General features: G+C 38.6%; 1 long non-coding RNA gene across 1 annotated transcript in view; it reads left to right on the top strand.

Moving 5' to 3' along the window:
* The window catches only part of LOC139990801 (uncharacterized), a 71,311-nt gene extending 51,730 nt beyond the window's left edge, over positions 1-19,581 (top strand). Inside the window, exon 3 of the long non-coding RNA XR_011800657.1 lies at positions 19,507-19,581. This is a non-coding gene — a long non-coding RNA (uncharacterized lncRNA). The remainder of the gene's footprint in view (positions 1-19,506) is intronic.
* Positions 19,582-19,913: the final 332 nt, after the last annotated feature.

Genomic DNA, 19,913 nt, shown 5'->3' with positions numbered 1-19,913 from the left:
TCAAATTGGACGAACATTGCAACGTCAATTACAGGGAAATAGAACCGTCTTCGACTATAATAGCATTAACGCAAAGAACATTCTGATTATTGTCTACTTATTATTCTCTACGTTTCTGTCGGGTTCTTAGCGATATTCTTCGTACTACGATGCCCCGAATGTAATTCTTTGTTACGAATTGTATACCTTTGTTAATATCGTGAGCAAATGTGGAGTTTATAGCGTGTATGTTGAAAGCGTATAAAGAGAAACAGCAAAGGAATTGATATACATTCGTTGTTTCATTATTTTATGGTCTCAGATTTTGTCTTCTGTTAAGGTAATTTCTTTTGTTTCCTCCGTTTGAGTTCATTTCTTGAAAGACTGACTTTCATCAGTTTCAAACGCTTTATTTTTGCCCAATAGTATCTGTATTGCATATCGTAGGATTCTACACGGAGAAACGAATAGGAAGGTCAAGATGGAAAATCTTGACGCAAAGTTAGGTGTACTTAGGTGCACTTAAATTTCGATTACGTCGAGCTCTGAATAGACGAAGATTTTTGTTCCTATTTGCACTCGTTAGCATTACAAACATAGTTTATTGTCATTTCCGTTATTGACGAATAATTGTTAATAATTGTACGTCTATTGAATACTTCATGAGGTACATCCATGGAAGTTCCAGATTCAATTTCCTCGGAAATAAGAGTTCGTCTTTAACAATAACTTTTCCACGAATCCAATCCAAACATCCACGGATTTCTAATCTATATTTCTACAAAATCTTGGAAAATTTCAAAGCGTATACAACCCGTAAGAATAAATGGAATACAACGCGTACAAAAATATACAAATTAGAATTGTTAACGTCTGAAACAGATCTCTCTCCATTTAACTTCCATTTCTTCGTTACTACCTTAGTAAATCTTCACCTGTACTCGTGAAAATATGAAAGTTCATAAAGATTCATAATCGATTTACAGAACGCGATTATAATCCCGAAATACGTTTATAGAACGTTCAATCGATCAAAGTCTTAACGGCATTAAAAAGACGGTAAAATCGACAAGCAATAGGTGGGTTAAACGCCCTTTAAAATTTAAGGCGTTCCACCCTTGGCGTTTCGCCCTCGTCCACGATCATCTAGCTAGCTCATGGATAAAGAGAGTCGTCGAAGGAAGTAAAGCGGAAGAAGGAGGGAACAGAGAAGAAAGGCGCGTCTTAACGTCCCGAAGGCGGCAGATGCGAGAGCGAGATAGGCCACGAATCATCGTTCGAGGGACGGAGGAGCAAGGCGGTTACGTGAAGGGTCATAATTAAATTCAGATTTGGCGGGGCAGGTGGTGGGGAAAAAGAAAAAAAGGGAAAGAGGGGTCGGTCGAGAGAAATCGGAGAAGAAAAAGTAACAGGGAGAGAAAAAGAAGGTGGAGGGAGACACGGCGGAGACGCGTCGCTGTCGTCGTCCTCGTAATTGAATTAAAATTTGAATCGTTGAAGAGACGAGTGCCTTAAATGACGAAGAGAGGAGAACGACGAAGCCTTGGAAAGTCGGATAGAGCGAATGAAAAAAAGGCTGCAACCGCCATTGAAGGATATATCCCTTCGAAGAGTAATCTCGCGTCGATTTCTTCTTCCCTGGCGAAACTGTAAAAATGCAAAGTGAATTCTTTTCACAAAGAGAGCCGACGGAGCGTATTTTGCCTCGCTTCGAGACAGAATGAAATGGCTCCCCGTGTTATATTGTATTATATATTGTATTGTGTGTATATATATATTCGTATATATGTATATGTATACATTCTACGTACGTACAGGAGACATTTTAAACGGTCGTACCGTACGATCCAAATTGTGACGCGTATTCAGTGCTGAAATTGGTTCCAATTCATGTCGACGAGCAGCCTTCGCTCGAGCCGGTGGTGGCAACCTGGAATTTGTTTACATCGTGCGTACGGTGAAACGTGAAAATCTTCCGGACAATTTGTAACCTTATATCGAACAGATTGATATTGAAAAAAAGCTGCCTGATTGGTTAATTATTTTCCGAGAATCGCAAAGATAATGATTTTTAAGTAATTCTCCAGCAGTGATTTCTAAGAAGTTTTTAAAATTTTTGTATTTGAAAACTCGACAATTCTCAAGTACGAGTGTACAACGTAATCGTTACAAGTTACAAAATTTATCGTACTCATTAAGAAATTAACGTTTTTGTCGTTCCCTAGAAGTATATCGGTATCTTCCTTTCTTTTCTTTAAAAATCGTTAGAGTTTTGATTTCAAGTGTTCGGTCACCGTCTCGAGGTTCTCCAACGAGTAAGATCTTTTACGATATTTTGTGGCGATCAAAATAATTGAAAATCTATCGCTGCTAAGCCCACGAAACAAATCTTTCATAGAAATTATAGCGCTGATTTAAAATCCTAGCGTCGTCATATCCGAGAATTTAGGTTTAAAACGATTCAACGGACGTTTGCATCCTCGGACGAAACGAATTCTATTTCGCACGTCTCATATTTAACAAGCTTATTGTCTAGTCGATAACATTTAAGAGCAACTTCTGCCTAACGTACATCATCGTACATATAAGGTAACACGCAACGTGTGTTGCACGAGTACAATGTGTGTTGCGCAATGGAAAATCGAATCAACGTTGCACAGTGGCCGCGTTAGGTCATAAAACGTCACGTACTTACTCGCAACGCATGTATATGGAACAGCCGAGACTCGTGCTTTCCTTTCGCTGTGTACGAGAATGGTTGTACGTATACGAGAAACGGGTGGCTGAACGGAGATCTTTCTGCCTCTCGTTTAAAGAGCGATGGCCGCTGGAGGACGGAAACTCTAGCCTTTCGAGTCGAACTTGGGACCGAGTTAAGAGTTTCTCCCTTTCTAATCTCTCTCTCTCTCTCTCTCTCTCTCTTTCTCTTTCACTTTCTCTTTGCTTTCCGCGTTTATTTCTTTCGTAGTTTCTATTTTCGTCTTGTATTCTCGGGTGAACTGCACGAATGAGCGACATTCCGCTACTTTGACACGTTTCGACCATCCTCCGAAGTTATTTAGTTACGAGAAATTCGTGAACCGTTCGAATTCACTGATCCCGTTTGGTTGTTTAAATCACGTCAATGATATCGAGTAGCGTGTGAAATTATTGGAACAACGGTGTTTTATCTTGTGTTTTATGTTGCTGTTTAATCTTTAATCCCATCTTCCTCTCGTTATAGTCGTTTCGAGTTAAAATTGTCACAAAACGAAGAGAGTCCAAGAATCGATTCAAAGGCGTGTTGAATTCGTTGTAATTATAGCTGTGTTTAATTCTCTATAACTTCGTTAAAGATTCGAATTCATTGAATTTGTTAATGAATCGCATTGACGCGATATTCTACGTATTTAAAGCTTCAAGTTTTCTTTGAACGGAAAAAGAACTTCAACCTTTGAATGTTTCATGAAAAATATTTGCACACCATTGTATTTATCATCTAGTTATCGTACTAATTAACTATATTAGTATGACCGAGTATATTAAACGTCGAGTATATTATTTAATGCTACCTTTATAGACCAACAAAAATTTGATACCATGAAAAATCCAATAAAAAAAAAATGCTTAACTGAAAAGTACGAGTATTCTAAAATACCTTTTCTAGCCAGTGTACTGTATCTGAAAAAATAGTAAAATAATCAAGGCAATTCCTATTCGACTCAAATCTTGGATATTTCATCGTCAAATTTCCCAATTACCCAGGCACAATGGCGGCTGGTAATATAAAGCAGAGTAGGCGGATAGAACTAAAAAGGAAAACGAGGTGCTTGTATGTAGCGCGTAAAATGCGACCTATTTAATTGATTGTCGCTGCAGGAGAACGTTAGGACGGTAATTATTTTTAATTATCCCTTTACCGGCCGAGCAATTACTCAGCTGTATCGTTGAAGTTTTCGCAAGTCGTCCCCGTTAATCATTTATACGATGCACAATCATTCTTCCGGGGCAAGAGGGCGAATGTTAGTCAATCCGGGTGACCGAAGATTAATTTCAGGAAAGCCGTTCATTGCCAAATTGGCTTTTACGCATCAGGGGTGATTTAACCGATAAACATGGCCCGCTTTGATCACGCGTATCGAAGCAATCGTCATGCAACCCACTGTATATTAGGCCTCTGTTTTCAATGAATCAAATTTTGTTATCATGGGCCGTAACAACATTCTGCCGCGCCGCCGTTTGTTGCTAACTTGTACTCGCAAAGGTTCGAACAACTGGTCTAATTAGCGTCTAATTTGTAGAAGATAATCCTCGTACAGGCAATATCATCGTCGTGTACAGTTTCGAGCTTTTCACTTGTATCGATGTCTTAGACACGATATATTTTGTAATTAAACTTATCAAGTTCCGATGTTGCATCAGTGCAACGTTTCATTTGTAGTTTCTTCCTTTCTTTTTTTTTTTCTTTTTTTAAATCAATTTGTATCATTGTATCTCGTTTTTCAATACCACGGTATTGAAAATAATTGCAAAAGGTCTTTTAGTATTTTTTCATGATTATTTTTTCTTCCTTATAATTCCTACAAAGTTCTGCGTTCCTACGAAGTTTGAGAAAATTGAAGTATGTCGTTCAACTATTTCCATTCACTTTTTCGCATGTGTACAGTGGCTTTTTCTCAAAGTATCTGTCATTTTAATACACTTTTTTATCTTGATAAAACGATATGTACATTCCATAGTGAGAGATAGTATGATATTTTGAATGAAGAATTTCATAACTTGGATAATTAATCAATTTCGCGTAGGTCTTAATGTATCAAATAATTACATCTTTTCTCCTTTTGAGTATCTAAATTATGATAGCTCTCGAAGCTATTTGCTTAATGCGTTTTTTGCTCGAATAAGATATTAGGTTGTCCGAAAAGTTTCTTTCGTTTCAAAAGGTAACAATAGACGAACAACAATTTCTGTTTTATATTATTTTATCGAATTATGATGATCCATTTCGTTATATTTCTACTATTATGTTCGTGTATGATTCAACAAACTAATATAAAACGAAAAACATTATGCGTCTATTATTTCGTTACGAAACGAAAGAAAATTTTCGGACAACCTAATAATTTTGAATATGGTTCTATCTGTTTTCAAACTGATAACTCGTTAAATTTCTTCTGTAACGTGCAGATTCTCTATGCACGGTAGTAATAAGCGAAAAATGTCTGTGAAAAGTATTTGCTCTCGTATGCATTGGTAAAGTCCCGACAAAAAGATCGTTTAGGAATATTCAGGAAGTCGCGTCTGGCAGACTACACATATTTCTCAGATATTAGAAATGTATTTTCCGTGATACCATTTCATCACGAGATTTTAACGAGTCGCAGCTCCATTACTATCTGTGGAAGCGTCTGCATATCGACGGATATTCTGTTTCTACTCCCCCTTTTCGGAACATAGTAACACCTGCGACGTCATCAGAATAACGCGCGATTTCTGCACTCTGCGAAAAGCTTTCCGGATAATACATGTAAAATCAAAGTTTTATTCGTTCGCATTATTCAAGAAATTCGACTGTTCGATCATTAAGAAATGTCTTTAGTTTGCTGACGTTATGAGCGATTCAGTTATTATATATTTTATTCCTATGTTATATTATCACGTTATATTATTTTGTATTACGCTATATTTTATTTTATCTTGCTTTATATTTTCACTGAATCATATTCTTCAAACATAGATATTCAATTTTTTTATTAAATTTTGTCACGTTGAAAAGGGCGATCTAACATGTTTATCCTTTAAACACGTGTACTAGGTAGGAAACAAACTATGCGAAGTTCATATCGTATTATATTTCTACCTTTAGCATAGAACTCGATTTAAAAAATGTCGACTCAACTTCTTCCAGAAAAATTGCTTATACGAAGGGAATATCTTTTACATAGGTAGGCACTATTTCTCTCTCAATTTTCTTACCTTTCAACTGAAACAGTATTTGGGTTTAAACGTTCGCGTCGAGTCTCAACCAAATTTTCTCGGAACCATTTAATCTCATTTTAATCTCATCTATAACTTCAAGATATTTTAACAACATCTTGACGCACGCTCTCGCGATGTACACAGGTATAAATTATTTTTGATCTAGCTGATTATTTTCGATTATTACTCATCTTTATGAATTCGATCTACGATACTTTATAAGAATACAAAGATACCCGCGTATCTTGTAAAAGCCACGTTATACGACGATCTGCATTTTGTTATTTATTTCCCATCGAGGTTTAATCGTTCTCAACGATAAACCTAGCGTTAGGTGGTTAAATCGGCTGCTGCTGAAAAACAACGCTAACGTCCGGTACCTCGAACACGGGATGAACTATTCGCCGCCTGCACAGGGGTCGAAGGTTGTTTAATTCGTCCCTGTCACGGTCTCGCTCGTTGGAGGTAGATTCTAATCCGCAATTTCAATCTCTCTTTCTCCGAGTCCCGAAAGAAGCGCGAGTGCAGGGCAGCCGGGGAACGAGAGAAGCACAGCAGGAAAGGCGTGCGCCAAGTACGAGAAGAGATGCGAGAGAAAGAGAAAGAGAAGGCGAGGTCGCACAAAAACCGAGGGATGCGAACCGTGAATCAACGGACGATTCACAGCGGGACTCATTCCGCTTTGCTTTTATTCCTGAGACTTGTGGATTGATGGTATCGCTCGCAGATGGAAATGCGTGTAATTTTTATAACACCCGCGCCTCGCGATCGTCTGCACCTCTGAAATTCTAAAGGGTTTCCGCCGCGAACGACGCGGCCCTATCCGACGTCAGTTATGCCTCGTCAATTTTCATACGTCGTTCAACGTGCTGACCTTTGGCCGCTTTTGTGTCGACCAAATGACGATTTCACAATCCGTGCACCTGTAGCGGGTGCACGAGAAATAATGAGCATTGTTTTGAAAATTAAACGCGTGTCTTCTATAGCCGGCGATTTTCGGGGGAATTCCGAGCGTAAAACGAAAAAATGGATGATTTTGCGAAGGGAAAGTATTGGATGTATTGGTGAATATATATTTTACGCAACGGTGTGACTGTCGTAGGTTCGTAAGAAAGAGCTGTGTTGATTGAAAGAGTTTGTTGCTGGGACTGTTCTCTCTTCAACATCCAATCGTTTATCAACACTTCTTTGATATTAACTAACGTTACTTCGAAGAGAGGTTCCATACTAGGAAATAATCTCAGACACGTTTCTTGAAATATGGTTTCTATTCTTAATTTTCGGGGCTGTTTATACTCATTCAACGTGAATATCAGCACGTAAAAAGAAATACGCGTGGAATAGTTGTTAAATAGATGGTACATTTATACCGTGTGAGTGAGAGTGTATGTGAGCGTCGAAGGACGTCCAGGTCTCAGTTGAGACAGAAGCGATTAAAAGCGGTTAGAAGTTATTAAAAGCAGTTAGAAGCGATTAGAAGCGATCAGAAGAAAACGGACAACCAAGCGAGTAGGTTATCGAGTCCTTCAGAGCTGAATAATTTGTAAATAAATGTTGAACTATTTGTTTTTCCAAATCCTGTCTATACTGTAACAATAGTTTTCCGACAACGACGTCGTACACGAGTTTCATTAAAATCGGCGATTTACGCTCGAAAATGTTGCTTTGTTAGATCTTTCGCAGATTTTGTTCGAATTGTATTTCAGCTGTATTAATGGAGAAAACCTATATTTGTATTTAGAACGAGTATAAGGAAGCACCTGGTTTTCATTTACTAAACTACGTTGCTTGTCATATACGTTACAGTGACAGGGACGCAGAAAGTTTTTAAACACCTATGGTCGTCGGAATGTGGTCGTAACGCGAGTAACAATAAACCTGTCATACGTCGTTTTACAATTTTTGCCACAGTGACAAAAAAGAGTGCAACGCACTGCCGTGATTGCTACGTCAAAAAATATTTCATTTCGTCGATCAATTTCGTTATTAAAAATTGCTGTTGTTGCTACATCGATGTAGTCTTTATCTTTATCGAGCAAGTACAAGTTACTACAACCACATTAAATATCTTTCTCCTCTCGAAGATTGCTACCTTGTATCGTAGAATCTTCCTTAAAATATCTCGTCTCGTACATAACACGTATTTGTCCAAACGTGACACGAAAACAAGCCTAACTCGATTACTTAAAACCAAATAGCTTCAACAGAACAAACATACGTGCCTCATCGCCGATCGATCTTCCATCCTCTTTCCGCTCCTGCATACCTGTTGAAGATTTACTACAAATTACCAAACGATAACGCGCGTTCCCCACCCATGAAACACTTTTAATCGAGCAGCACGAATGCCAATTAAACCGAGCCACCCTCGTCCAGGTGGCAAACACCGGTCACCGGAAATATCAGCCACGCCTGTCCGCGTTCCCCGAACGACTCGCGTTAACCCTATACACGCCGAACCTATTCCTAGTAGGACTTATCGCGGAAAAATGATTTTTCGTTTCAATCGTGGCGCGTGGCAGCGATCGGAACGAGTGGTGAGAAATAAACGCCAGGTAACGAAGTTCCGTATTGATCAGTGGGGGGACGGAGTCACTGGCGAACCGGTTAAGCGGCTCGAAATCGGTTCGTTGATCGTCTGTCTCCGATCTCTTGCGAAATCATTTATACACACCGGAATCAGCCGATTTTATCGACCACCGGTAGGCGAGTGTCACTTGTGCCATTCCTGTTGGATCTTTCGCTCCCCCTATTCCGCCTTTCAACCCCGTTGCCTGCACCTCTACAACCCCTTTTCTCTCTCTCTCTCTCTCTCTCCCTCCCTCTCTGCCTCTCAGCCCGTCCCACGCTCGGTCAATACGACAAATCCGCCGGCAATAAAACACCGACTCGCGCGTTCTCGTTCCTCTTTTTTGGCATTTTTCTCCCCCCTCGCCCTCTTCCCTTTGTCTCTGTTCCTCTTTTTTAACCTCTCCCCCTCCCTCTGTCCAGCTACGACCAACAGCGCCCAACTGCCACCCAACCTACTCACCCCCATATCCCCTCCCACTCTTTCCACTCTTCGTCCCACTCTCTTTCGTTCCACTCGGTCTCTTTTTCTCCTCTTTCGAAACCTCGGCGTTTGCACGTATCCCAGAGCCACCCCGTATGGATCGAGACCGGTGGCCCAACAGCGAATAATAAATTATCGTCGCCCGGCAGCGCGTGTGCATCCGAATTTTCCGCAGCCCTCCTCTTCGCCCCTTTTTTTCCACCGTTTCTCCCCTTTTCTCCTCTACCTGTATATATTTATATATTTCTCTGTTTCTCTGATTGGCTTCGTAGAAAATACAGCGGCGGTTAATTCGAGCGAAATAAATAAAAAAGGAAAAAAAGACATTTCGAAATGGTTGAGAAGGGAAGAGGGCCGTGTGTAGGGCAGTGTCGATTGAATTCAGGTCGACGCGAAACGTCCGCATTTTTTCAGTGAAACGCACCCACGTATTCGTTACTTTTTTTTTTTTTTTTTTGTAATTCGTTTGTTTCATTTTGTACAGCTGTATCGCATTGCAACGAGCTGCGATAAGAATTTCGATGTAGTTGTAGTAATACAGCGATACGTATAGTTATACATAAGGTGAAATTTTCTTACACGTAGGAACGCCACATGTTTTTCGACGTTTATCGCCTTGGAACCGGTACCGGTGATATTTTATTATATCGATAAGAATTTGTATTTATTTTTATTTCCGTTGGTCGCGTGTGACAGCCAACGCGTTAACTCCTACTCGAAGAGATCGTTGCAACGTATTAACACACGCGTGACGGATTGCGTGCCTGGATATAAATATTCTTATCGTTCGATCGTGGATGTTACTGGCTTCGGCTATGACAATTTTGAAACTTACGAGTTGGCTATATTACAGTTAGTTTTATGTCGTGGTTAGCATTTTTACAGTGTGACATTTTGTACAGCGGTCGTTACACATGTTACTTTTTGATTACGCTTCGATGCATGGTATCGCTATTTGTTAAAATGTCTATATTTCCTAACATAATGGACCCGCGATACCGTATACTATGTTTGAACAAACGTATTACCAAGATATAAAGTATCTATATACAAGCGAATAAATAGCATTGTTCCAAAGATAAATGACTCTTTGTTTTATTATTTTATCGTCTCTGTAACCTCGTTGTCTTACAATGAGCGTTACTCGTAATTGTTGTTTCCTTGTACGAGTATACAGAGTGGTCCACGATTCATTCAAGAATAACGATATCGCGTAGGTTCGTTTTTGAGAAAATTGAGTTTGAAAATTTTGCAAAGTATAGATGTAAATTTGCTTAATTCGCAGCTCGACGGGAGCAGATAATCGATAAAAAACGATGCTTGGTTTGCATGTAAAAGTAAATCGAAAATGTAGAATACAATCTTTCCGTAGCACGTTTCGTTTCGGAGAAGATCAAATTTGAAAATTGGCCCGGGTACACGTGCACCGAGCTAATTCTTAGCTAACATAGTCAAATTCTATTTCCTCGAAAACGGGAGCGACGAAACTTTATTCTTCGTTTGCAACGTATTTCCGAGTGTAGGATAACATTCTGTCAATTATCTATTCCTGTCTAGTTTCGATTTGGCCAAAAAATCAAGCCTCGATCTTAAGATATTAATAACTGCGTAATCAACGATTCCAAGTAAAGGTGCACTTTCCCTGTTCGAAACAAGAACGTTAATCGTGAAACACCTCGTTAAGCTTAATGAAGATTCTTCGAAAGCGCGAATTGGGTAGAGAAACAGGAGACACAAAGGTCTAGATGTCTTGGAAATTAGTTTATCGTCGTTGACAGAACAAGATGGAATTCTTGAATAGTCGTGCAGCTCGTTTATTCGGCTGCGAACAAGGGTTCCTAACCTTCTTGACGGTTGTACACTCGCTACCGAAGGAATTCTGTTACGCGATTCTCGTGTTACACACTGCCTTTACAATGCACGTTACTCGTGTTGCTTTCCACGTCAACTATAATTACTACGAGGTTAAGTCGTCGTAAGTGTATAACGTTCCGAGAAAGAATACACCATTTGCGAATTTATCCTGTGATAAATGTTTCTCCAGGGTATTATGGTTTCCCTTTTGAAATAAATGTCACGATTCTTGGTACCGCGTATCAGTCGCGCGTTACACGTCGTTTGTACGCCCTCTCGTCTCGCTTAATCTCTTAATTTTACGATTTTGGATCGTCGATCGAATATCGCTGTAACGCTCGTCAAGCATCGCCAATTGCGCTCAAACTTCTTACGGAGCTCGTGCGTGGTAATTCGTATCGACCGATCCCTTTAACGAGCCGATCGTACGACGAAAATATACGAGCGAAAGTCAAAGCAGAACCTTTTTCTGTACTTCGTGGGGATCTCGAGCCAAACACGTAATATCCGCTCTGTCGTTTAATGACGTTACCTGCGTCATTAAAGCCGACCCACCGGGAGATCGGTGGGTGATCGGTGATGGCGCCTCCTTCGATACGAAACGACCGCCAATTCGGATCCGGCGGGCACAGTGTGCGCCTAATTGGTCAGATTTGTAATCGGCTACGGTGAGCGTCAGGTCGATTCCGGTTTGGCACTACGAGGCTTCTCGTGATAGGGGCGAAACACGACCGCGAACGTCTGACGAAGATGGAGGTAACGCGCGTTCGACCGGATAAAATAGGACGAATATAGAAACTGTGCGCTTTTTAGACGGTACAGGTAAAACGACGGAGACAGATGGAGAGGGTGGAACTACGAAGGTGGAAGGGAAATGAAAGGTGAGAAAGAAAGAGGGGCAAGTGCATGTAGAAGGCGTTCCAGAAATAGATGGCCAAATGTTGGCCACAGCAACTTGACAAACACGAGCGTTAAAATATATCGTGAAACGTATTCGTGAAGTGGATTCGACCGGCAAGGGTTTGTTTATTCGGTAGTAATTAAAATTTTTGTTCAAATAAATGCAATTCGTGTAAACGAACGTTCTATCGCGTATAGAGTAGCTCACGATGGTGTTTGAACGTTTGCCGCAAAAATATGTTACACGAAACGTTTCGAATTTCATTAGTACTGCAACGGGACTCGATTATCGTGATTACGTCGGTAAAATTTTTAAACAAATTTGAAAATATACATGGAAGTTATAAGATATTTATTGCAAATATATATTCAGCAGAGATCACTGAAGTATCTGAGCAATCAATTGTCCCTTGTATCAATAAGTTAGATCTTTGATGTTTATCGTACTCGATTATTTGAAGCAACTACTCGTGCCGTTTACTAATCTTTTATTAGATGTCGGTATCAAATTATAGCAACACAGTGCTGACAGTCGTGTCTTATTATAGTGGCAATGAAATTTCAAAATGTTTTTTTTATAATTGACATGAAATATTTTTACGTACTTTAGGGTAGGTGTCCAAATACTTTCATCATATTTTTATTACCTTCTTTCATTATTCTTCATTATTAGTAAATTATTGTATAAAATATTCGAGTTTGATCACGTATTTCTGAAACACCCTGTATAGCGGAGTTTCGACGAGAAATAAACGGAGAGTGAGAGAGAGAGAGAGGAAGAGTGGAAACATAGGAGGGTTGGAGAGCGAGAGGAGACATGGCCGTGTGGCACAGATGTGTTTGAAACATGCTACCACTACCAGGCCTACCCCAAATTTATACTCGCACCCTCCGACCCCGACCGCCCACACGGTCATCCCCTATTTCACACACACTGGCGCGCATTTCCTAAACCGCGCTAATTTAATTGCTCCTCGTCATCGATGGCCATTAACCGAAATAGAATTGTCGACGATATCGTTGCCCGTACAAGACGCAATTTCTGTAAATCCAACGCCTTGATGGAAACTTCAACTGCTGGACGTCTAAGGGTTACATCGAAGGATCTTGTCATGTGCGTTCGTTTGACAGATTGGGTTTGAAACTTTGGATAGGAATAGATGGAACCAGATAGTTACGGGCGTGAAACACTCATGGAATGTACATAGGTGTTCGTAATGAGAAGCTCCAGGTACTATGAAGACGTCTTACAGACATCTTAAAGACATTTGCTGTTCTGTACGTTGTGTACACTCTGGAAGGATATCCGTGAAATCTGAATTACTTAGACTAATTTGACAAAGAAACTATCTTCGTATAGATCGAATTAATTTTTAGCTGTTAATAGTTTACGATAAATTAAAATGAAAAAATATTCAATGCTGTCGTAAAAAAAGATGTTAGAACTTTTTCTAATTTTCATTTAATTGTCACGCGTTTTAAAAAACTTTTCACTATCTTAATTGTACTAATAATAATATAAATTCTCGTACAAGTAGACGAATATATAATCCGCAACAAGCAATTCGTAATAAAATACGTAGCCGTTTTGATCGATCAAATAAATTCGAACTGAAATTTGCGTTCGATTTCGATGGGTGTCGCGTTTAATGTGAAAATAGAGATAAGTGGAAGCGTTAGAGCGTTACAGGGATGAAACGATACCGTTTCCGGTTTTGCCAGTCGGTCGGTTACCGCGGCGGTGTCATAAATTGGTGTCAGTCGATTGCACGGTTGCGAGGCCATCAGCGTCCAATAAATTTATGCGACAATTGATGCTGCCTGGACGTCTACGGTGAAGAGCCTTCACTTGAAATCTAATTGGTCGCGCGCGGCCGAACGCACATCGAATATGCCGTTAATTGAAACAGAGTAGCGAAAACGTCGTAACGTCCGTGCAAGACAGACTGAAATTCATCGTCTTGCCGTATACTTCCCTCGTGTTTCTTTTTTGATCAAATTATTACGAAATATTGATATTTATAAAAATGTCGCGTGTCCTGGTGTAAATGTATTATTTTGAATTCTTTGATGATGGATTTCATATTTCGTACGAACTATACGTTTGTCAGCTGTCACGGTGGGACAAAACGAACAGTGACAAAAAAAAAAAAAAAAAAGAGAAAAAAAAATGTTTAATTCTGCTTCCGTTTTAAATATTTTTGAAGTATTATATTACACGCATATGAAACAATTTCTCAAAATTACAGATTCGAATTTGTGAAACTTTAACAATTCTAGAAAATGTAATATGATAATATACTGAAATCTGTTTCAGGTCTAATGGTATTGCGATAAATAAAATTACGTATCCCATAGTAATAAGATTCGTTTAATCCGGGTTTTTTTAAAACGATGTATTCATTAAACAAAACATCTGTTACATATATTATTTCGTAATGCAACGTTTGATCAATGAAATACGCGACGCGAGAATAATTTCATGAATAAATTGACGTAAACCGAAAGTATGGCGTAATTTACGTATTTTCGCGATTGTTTTTGGGTTTAGCAAAAGCAATATCGCTTCGATATAAACCATGCTTCTTTCTTTACGGAAGCGTAATGACGAATCGCTACCTTTACTGCGAACTGGCTGAAACGCCATAAATGGGCAGCGAGATGAAAGAGGAATTCCTCGTTCCTGGAAAAAGTTGCCTCTTGGAGCAGGAAGGATTTCTCGAACGATTCGTTCGCTTATCGATTCAATACCTAGCAGGATACTTGATCGAAAAGAGATCAATGCGCTTTCTAAAGGCAATTAGGATGTCGAACAGAACGTTCCAACAACAAAGTACACAGATTCTTCTCCTCTTACTTCTCATTCGATGCTATACAAACTTCGTATTTTTTCACGAGTAATTCGCGGATTCTCGTGCGATTAAAATTGTTTACCTTTCGTTAAATTTTATGCGTAGGTGATCGGACAGAAGAAAGTTTGAAACTTAAATCGGAAGGAATATGATAATTTTACGAAACAAAATTGTAATAAATACTATGTATATCCCAGAGTATACATTAGTAACATATTACTAACATGCTAAACGGTGTTGGTAAAAAAGATAATTTAATTTCTACTACAAACGATACATCGATTTGAAAAGCTATACATACGCGAGTAACCAGCCTTGCAAACGATATGATCTCTGCTCCATAGGATATTCAGTTTACAAAATCTAGACATCGAAAAAATAAAATAATTTTTCGAACGAGAAATTCTCTTATCCGATGAAACTTCATCGTCGAGAGATTAACTGGAAAGCGCGTTTAGTAAGCCGGAAATCGTGTATTACTCTTATGGATCACGATCGTTGGAAGCGGTTTAAAAATTTCGCTTCGACACACCGGTGACTATACCAAAAAGAAACACCAAGAAGAATGTACTTACCAATTTGTCGGATTCGAGTCGGATGAAAGAACCGAGCCACCGTTTGAAACGAAGCAGAAAAGAAGAATAAAATATCATCTGGCTGGTTAGATAAAAAAAAGAAAACATGGAGGGACGAACCAAGAGAGCAAAAGGGGGTGGCATCCGCGCGAATAATTCGAAGACGGACGCTTGGTAATTATTCAAAGCAGATATCTGAAGGGTCCAATTAGCGTCGGATGCTTTTCGAGGCTTTCTTCGAGGGCACCTGCGAGTTCTGTAAATTGGCTGCATTAAAAACAACGCGGCGATAGAACGCGAACGTGGAAATCCGCGCCGCGAAGTCTCGAGTCTGCAGGTTCGTTTCATCGATCGCAATTATTCTTCGATAACCGAACGCCGTTCAATGAGAATCGTTGTCGACGATTATTATTTGATAATTAGGAGGTTCGTCGATGCATTGTTTTCAAGGAGTTTCGTATTCTCACAGTTTTGATAGATGCAATTGGATTTTATATATTTAGTTTGACGAGGTAGGTAACAACCGTAAAACCTCGATCCTCTGGAGACTCGCTGTCAAGCTGCGCCAATGTGACCATATATCTCGCAAAGATAAGACGTAATCGACAATCACGTGCCTCTCGATGGTCAGTTAATACAAACTTCATCGATCTCCCGATATATACCTGACATCGGTTTAATTCTACAAGAGCAAAACGTACAAAACTAATATATAACGATACCGATCCGTCGCGATTGCCAACGATAACTCGTATAGCGTTCCGCGTGAACGTATTTTACGTCATTGTCGATTCGCTGTAAACTCATATTTATTGCCACAGTTACGTGTATGTTTTAAACTTTCGCGTTGTATCGCAAACCGAGCGATATCGCGCGTTGCAAAATTGAATATCGATCCATTGGTTCGATAAACATTAGAATCGAAACATAGTTCATGGGAATAGAAGATAAATACCGGTAGTTGTCGCGATAATAGTAATTAAGCAAGCTGTAATGGCAAGGAGGTAACGGGTAGGATCGTCACGCGAATATCCTGTTTCGAATTGCGCGGTCGTCGATGCTTTTGTAGAACGCTTGCATCGTGTAACTTACACGAACGGATTATTAATGGGAACAATTACGGTCAGCCACGGTACGATTGTTATAGGAATTTCGTACTGTGTACGTCTTCTGACAGGAAGTTTCCTCAAGTTCGTATCTATCTAAATAGAATCCATTATCAACCATTATCGCGCACTTTCATTAAGTTGGTTCGTTGAAACGGGGATGTAGAAAATGAACTGGCAGCAATTCCATTAGGCAACGCTAACGAAAAATTAAAAACGTTATGTCCTATACAGCTTGTTTTTTAACATTTAATTAAGATGTTCAGCATTTTTACGTTTCCATCTTCTTCTTGTTTTAATAAATAAACAGATATTTCACGATTTACTACTTTACTATATTTACTGCTTTACAACTTTAATTAACAACGTCGTTAATGATTCTTTCGTATTTTCTTCCGATTTAAGATACCTTTTACCGATAGACAAGCACACGATCAAGTAGAAGATGACTCGAGGTTTTTGGGATCAGCGTGGTTGTTGCATGTGAACGTAATAAATAAAATTTAGACGTTAAACTGATCGACGTACGTGCACGTAGTATCTTCGACATACGATCGAACTAAGCAACGTAAACTTATCGGTGAATGTGAAATTCTTGAGAGTCTACATAGATTACATCATTTTATGGAAAGAAAATAATATGGAAACTGGATTACGTATTAAATGATCGGGCAGAATAACAAATTATGTTTAGAATAAGCGAAAGTTAAAATAGAAAGTTGATCGTTTAATGAATCTTCTTGTATCTCTTTTACATTTCATATTCATTCGATTTAATTTCCGTTAGAGCAATTCATCTACCGTTTATCGTTGGTTTCTTGTTAGATTTTCCCTCTTTCCTATTTCATCAGTTTGCTTCGTTTCAATTTATTCTGTTCTCCGTTCCATTTCTATTGTTTTTATTTCGGATTGTAACCTCGTATCTGCCGCGGCCACGCTGCTTTACGTGTATTCCATCGCTTCGACAAACAGGTCGCTAAATAAATAAACAAATACTGATATCCGGTAATTTCTTGAATATTACATTACAAAATTCTGTATTATGGAAATCACGGCAACTTGTTAACATTATTTATCGCATTATTCATCAGGCCGCGTTATTAATCTTTTATACAGGATATCGGCTTATCGTCAGCGAACTTCAACAAATTCGATCGATCCGTCTACAATATTCTAGAAATATCGAAATCACTCGAAACGTTCGTCGCGATTAATGGCACAACGTTTCATAGATTCATCAAATAGACCTTTAAGAACGTGCTCGGATTTTTGAAAAAAAAAAAAAAAAAAAAGAAAAAAGAAATCTGTGCGTTTGTCGATTCAATATTTTCATTGCGTTACTTCAAATTATAAAAGACACGTTGTCGTGTCTACGAAGCTGATATTTCAATTTTAAAGTAACGTACCGTTTTACATTTTCATCGATATGTAACGCAAAAAGTAGCCAAGAACACTGTGACAGCTGATAAAGCAAATTTTTTTAATGATAATGCGTGGACTATATTTCAATGGTTTTAAGAAATTCAAGACACGCAAACGTTAAGAATAAATTGGCGAATCAAAATAATCGGAATCGTCGATATTAACAGAGCGTACCGTAATGCGCAAAGAAAATTTAACTCGCGCGTCTGAAATATTTCTTTTTATAAATTTTACCAGGTACTCGTTAGATACGTAACATCGAGTTTCGATATATCGAATAACCGATATATATCATAAATATGTGTATTAAAACCCATTTACAAATTAACTATATCATCGTAAACAATATTTTCCCGGCGATTGTTGTCCGAATATTTGTTAAGAAGAAAGATAGATACGTTCCATTCACAGAAGCAGGCAAAGTACAAAATTGAAAGCAGAGAGTCCCTCTTTGCCGTTACTAAATAAGAAACAACAAGTAATTTCAGACAACTGTCTTTCAAATTCTCTCGGAAGAATAAAAGTTTCTGGGCAAGTAAAAGGGACGTAGAAATAAAAGTACGAAAGATATAAAAAGAGAAAATCATAAAAACTCTTTCTTTTATTTACATTTCTCGGCACGTTATACTTTTCTACGTCGAACAAAATTTCCTACCACGGCATCGAGAATGCTCAGGGCACGTAACCACGTAAGTGCCTTAATTGCCGCGTAACTTGATTACGTAAATTAATTAATGGGAGGATATCGGGCGGACCGCGAGAGTCTTTCGGCTGCCTCTCGTAAAACGTAACGAATTTCGCGAATGCTTGGCAAAACCTGGTCAAATTTTCGCCTGGCTTCGTACGCCTCTTCTTCGAAATTAAACGACAAAACTCGTTTTCTGGAGAAAGCTCGTTGAACAGCTTTGCGAACAAGGAAAGGAAGAAAGGGTGATGGAATGGTGAAAGAATAAAGGCAATTAACGAAACGAGTCTTGGTCTCTTCGTCGACGAAAATATCTTTCCAATCTCTTCTTATATCTTCTTCGTGTCTTTTCTCAGACGATATTCGTCTGGTTTCGCGCGTCGCAAGAATGATTTTGGCGAACGTAGGCAGAAGCCTATAACAAGAATGTTATACGAGCGAGGAATGACATTGAAAGATGCAAAGCGGCATGCAAAGAGTTTATCGTGGGCGTACATAATTTACATTATTGGACTTTCCATTCAATTTGAAGATCATGGAAGAGGAACGTGATAATTCTGTTTATTTCCTATCTTAATACTTTTTATATTTAATAACTTTTTCCTACTTTAATGCGACGTAATTGAGAAGGAAAATAACACGTTTGGTTGAAAGATGCGACTCTTTTAAACAAGTAGCTGAGAAGTTTAAACGAAATTTTGTGGTAGTCAAAGATAATCGTTATTGAAACAAACAATATCTTAATATTACAACGAGTAGTAGTATCGTTACAATTTTTGAGAAATCAAATAACGAAATAATTGTTCGGCGATTGATGACGCGTTGAACTTTTAAACTGCTTCTCTATAGAAGAAAATAAGAAACGCTTATTATGTTCTTCTTCCGTTTCGCGTATTCCTGCACCAACCACTTGCAAAAAACGCAAAAAACAAAAAAAAGGAAAGAAATGGAAGGTTACGAGGAGTTAGAAATTACTAATTAATTGAGAGTATTTTAAGTTAAATATTTCATATCTTCGATAATTTAGTAAGTTTTATGTAGACTCATTATTTTTCAAATTATCATTTATGGTAGGTTTCATAGCGAGTCGTTCTCTGCAAGAAGATTATTTTTTACATTGCAGGATGACGTGTTCCACCGTTGCTGTAACATTGCGTAATTCAGAAGGTAGAGGTCTTATTTCTCGAGGAAACAGAAGAGAGTAATTTTTAAATTTGAATTTATTTTCATACACGAGAATGCTATATTCTATAAGATGTTATCCTACGTCCACAATTACCTAGGTACTTAATTATACTTTGCGGCCTTACAATTAATACTTTTATTGTTATCGAGGAATTAATGTTTTTTATGAAACATATCGTCGCTAATAGACATCGTTTCGTGCAATACAAACTTTAACAAATTTGAACAAATTGCAAGATTATTTTTTACATTGCAGGATGACGTGTTCCACCGTTGCTGTAACATTGCGTAATTCAAAAGGTAGAGGTCTTATTTCTCGAGGAAACAGAAGAGAGTAATTTTTAA

The sequence above is a fragment of the Bombus fervidus genome, chromosome 1 (assembly GCF_041682495.2).
Source record: "Bombus fervidus isolate BK054 chromosome 1, iyBomFerv1, whole genome shotgun sequence".
Taxonomy (NCBI): Eukaryota; Metazoa; Arthropoda; class Insecta; order Hymenoptera; family Apidae; genus Bombus; species Bombus fervidus.
This window is presented reverse-complemented; position numbering and strand designations above follow the sequence as displayed.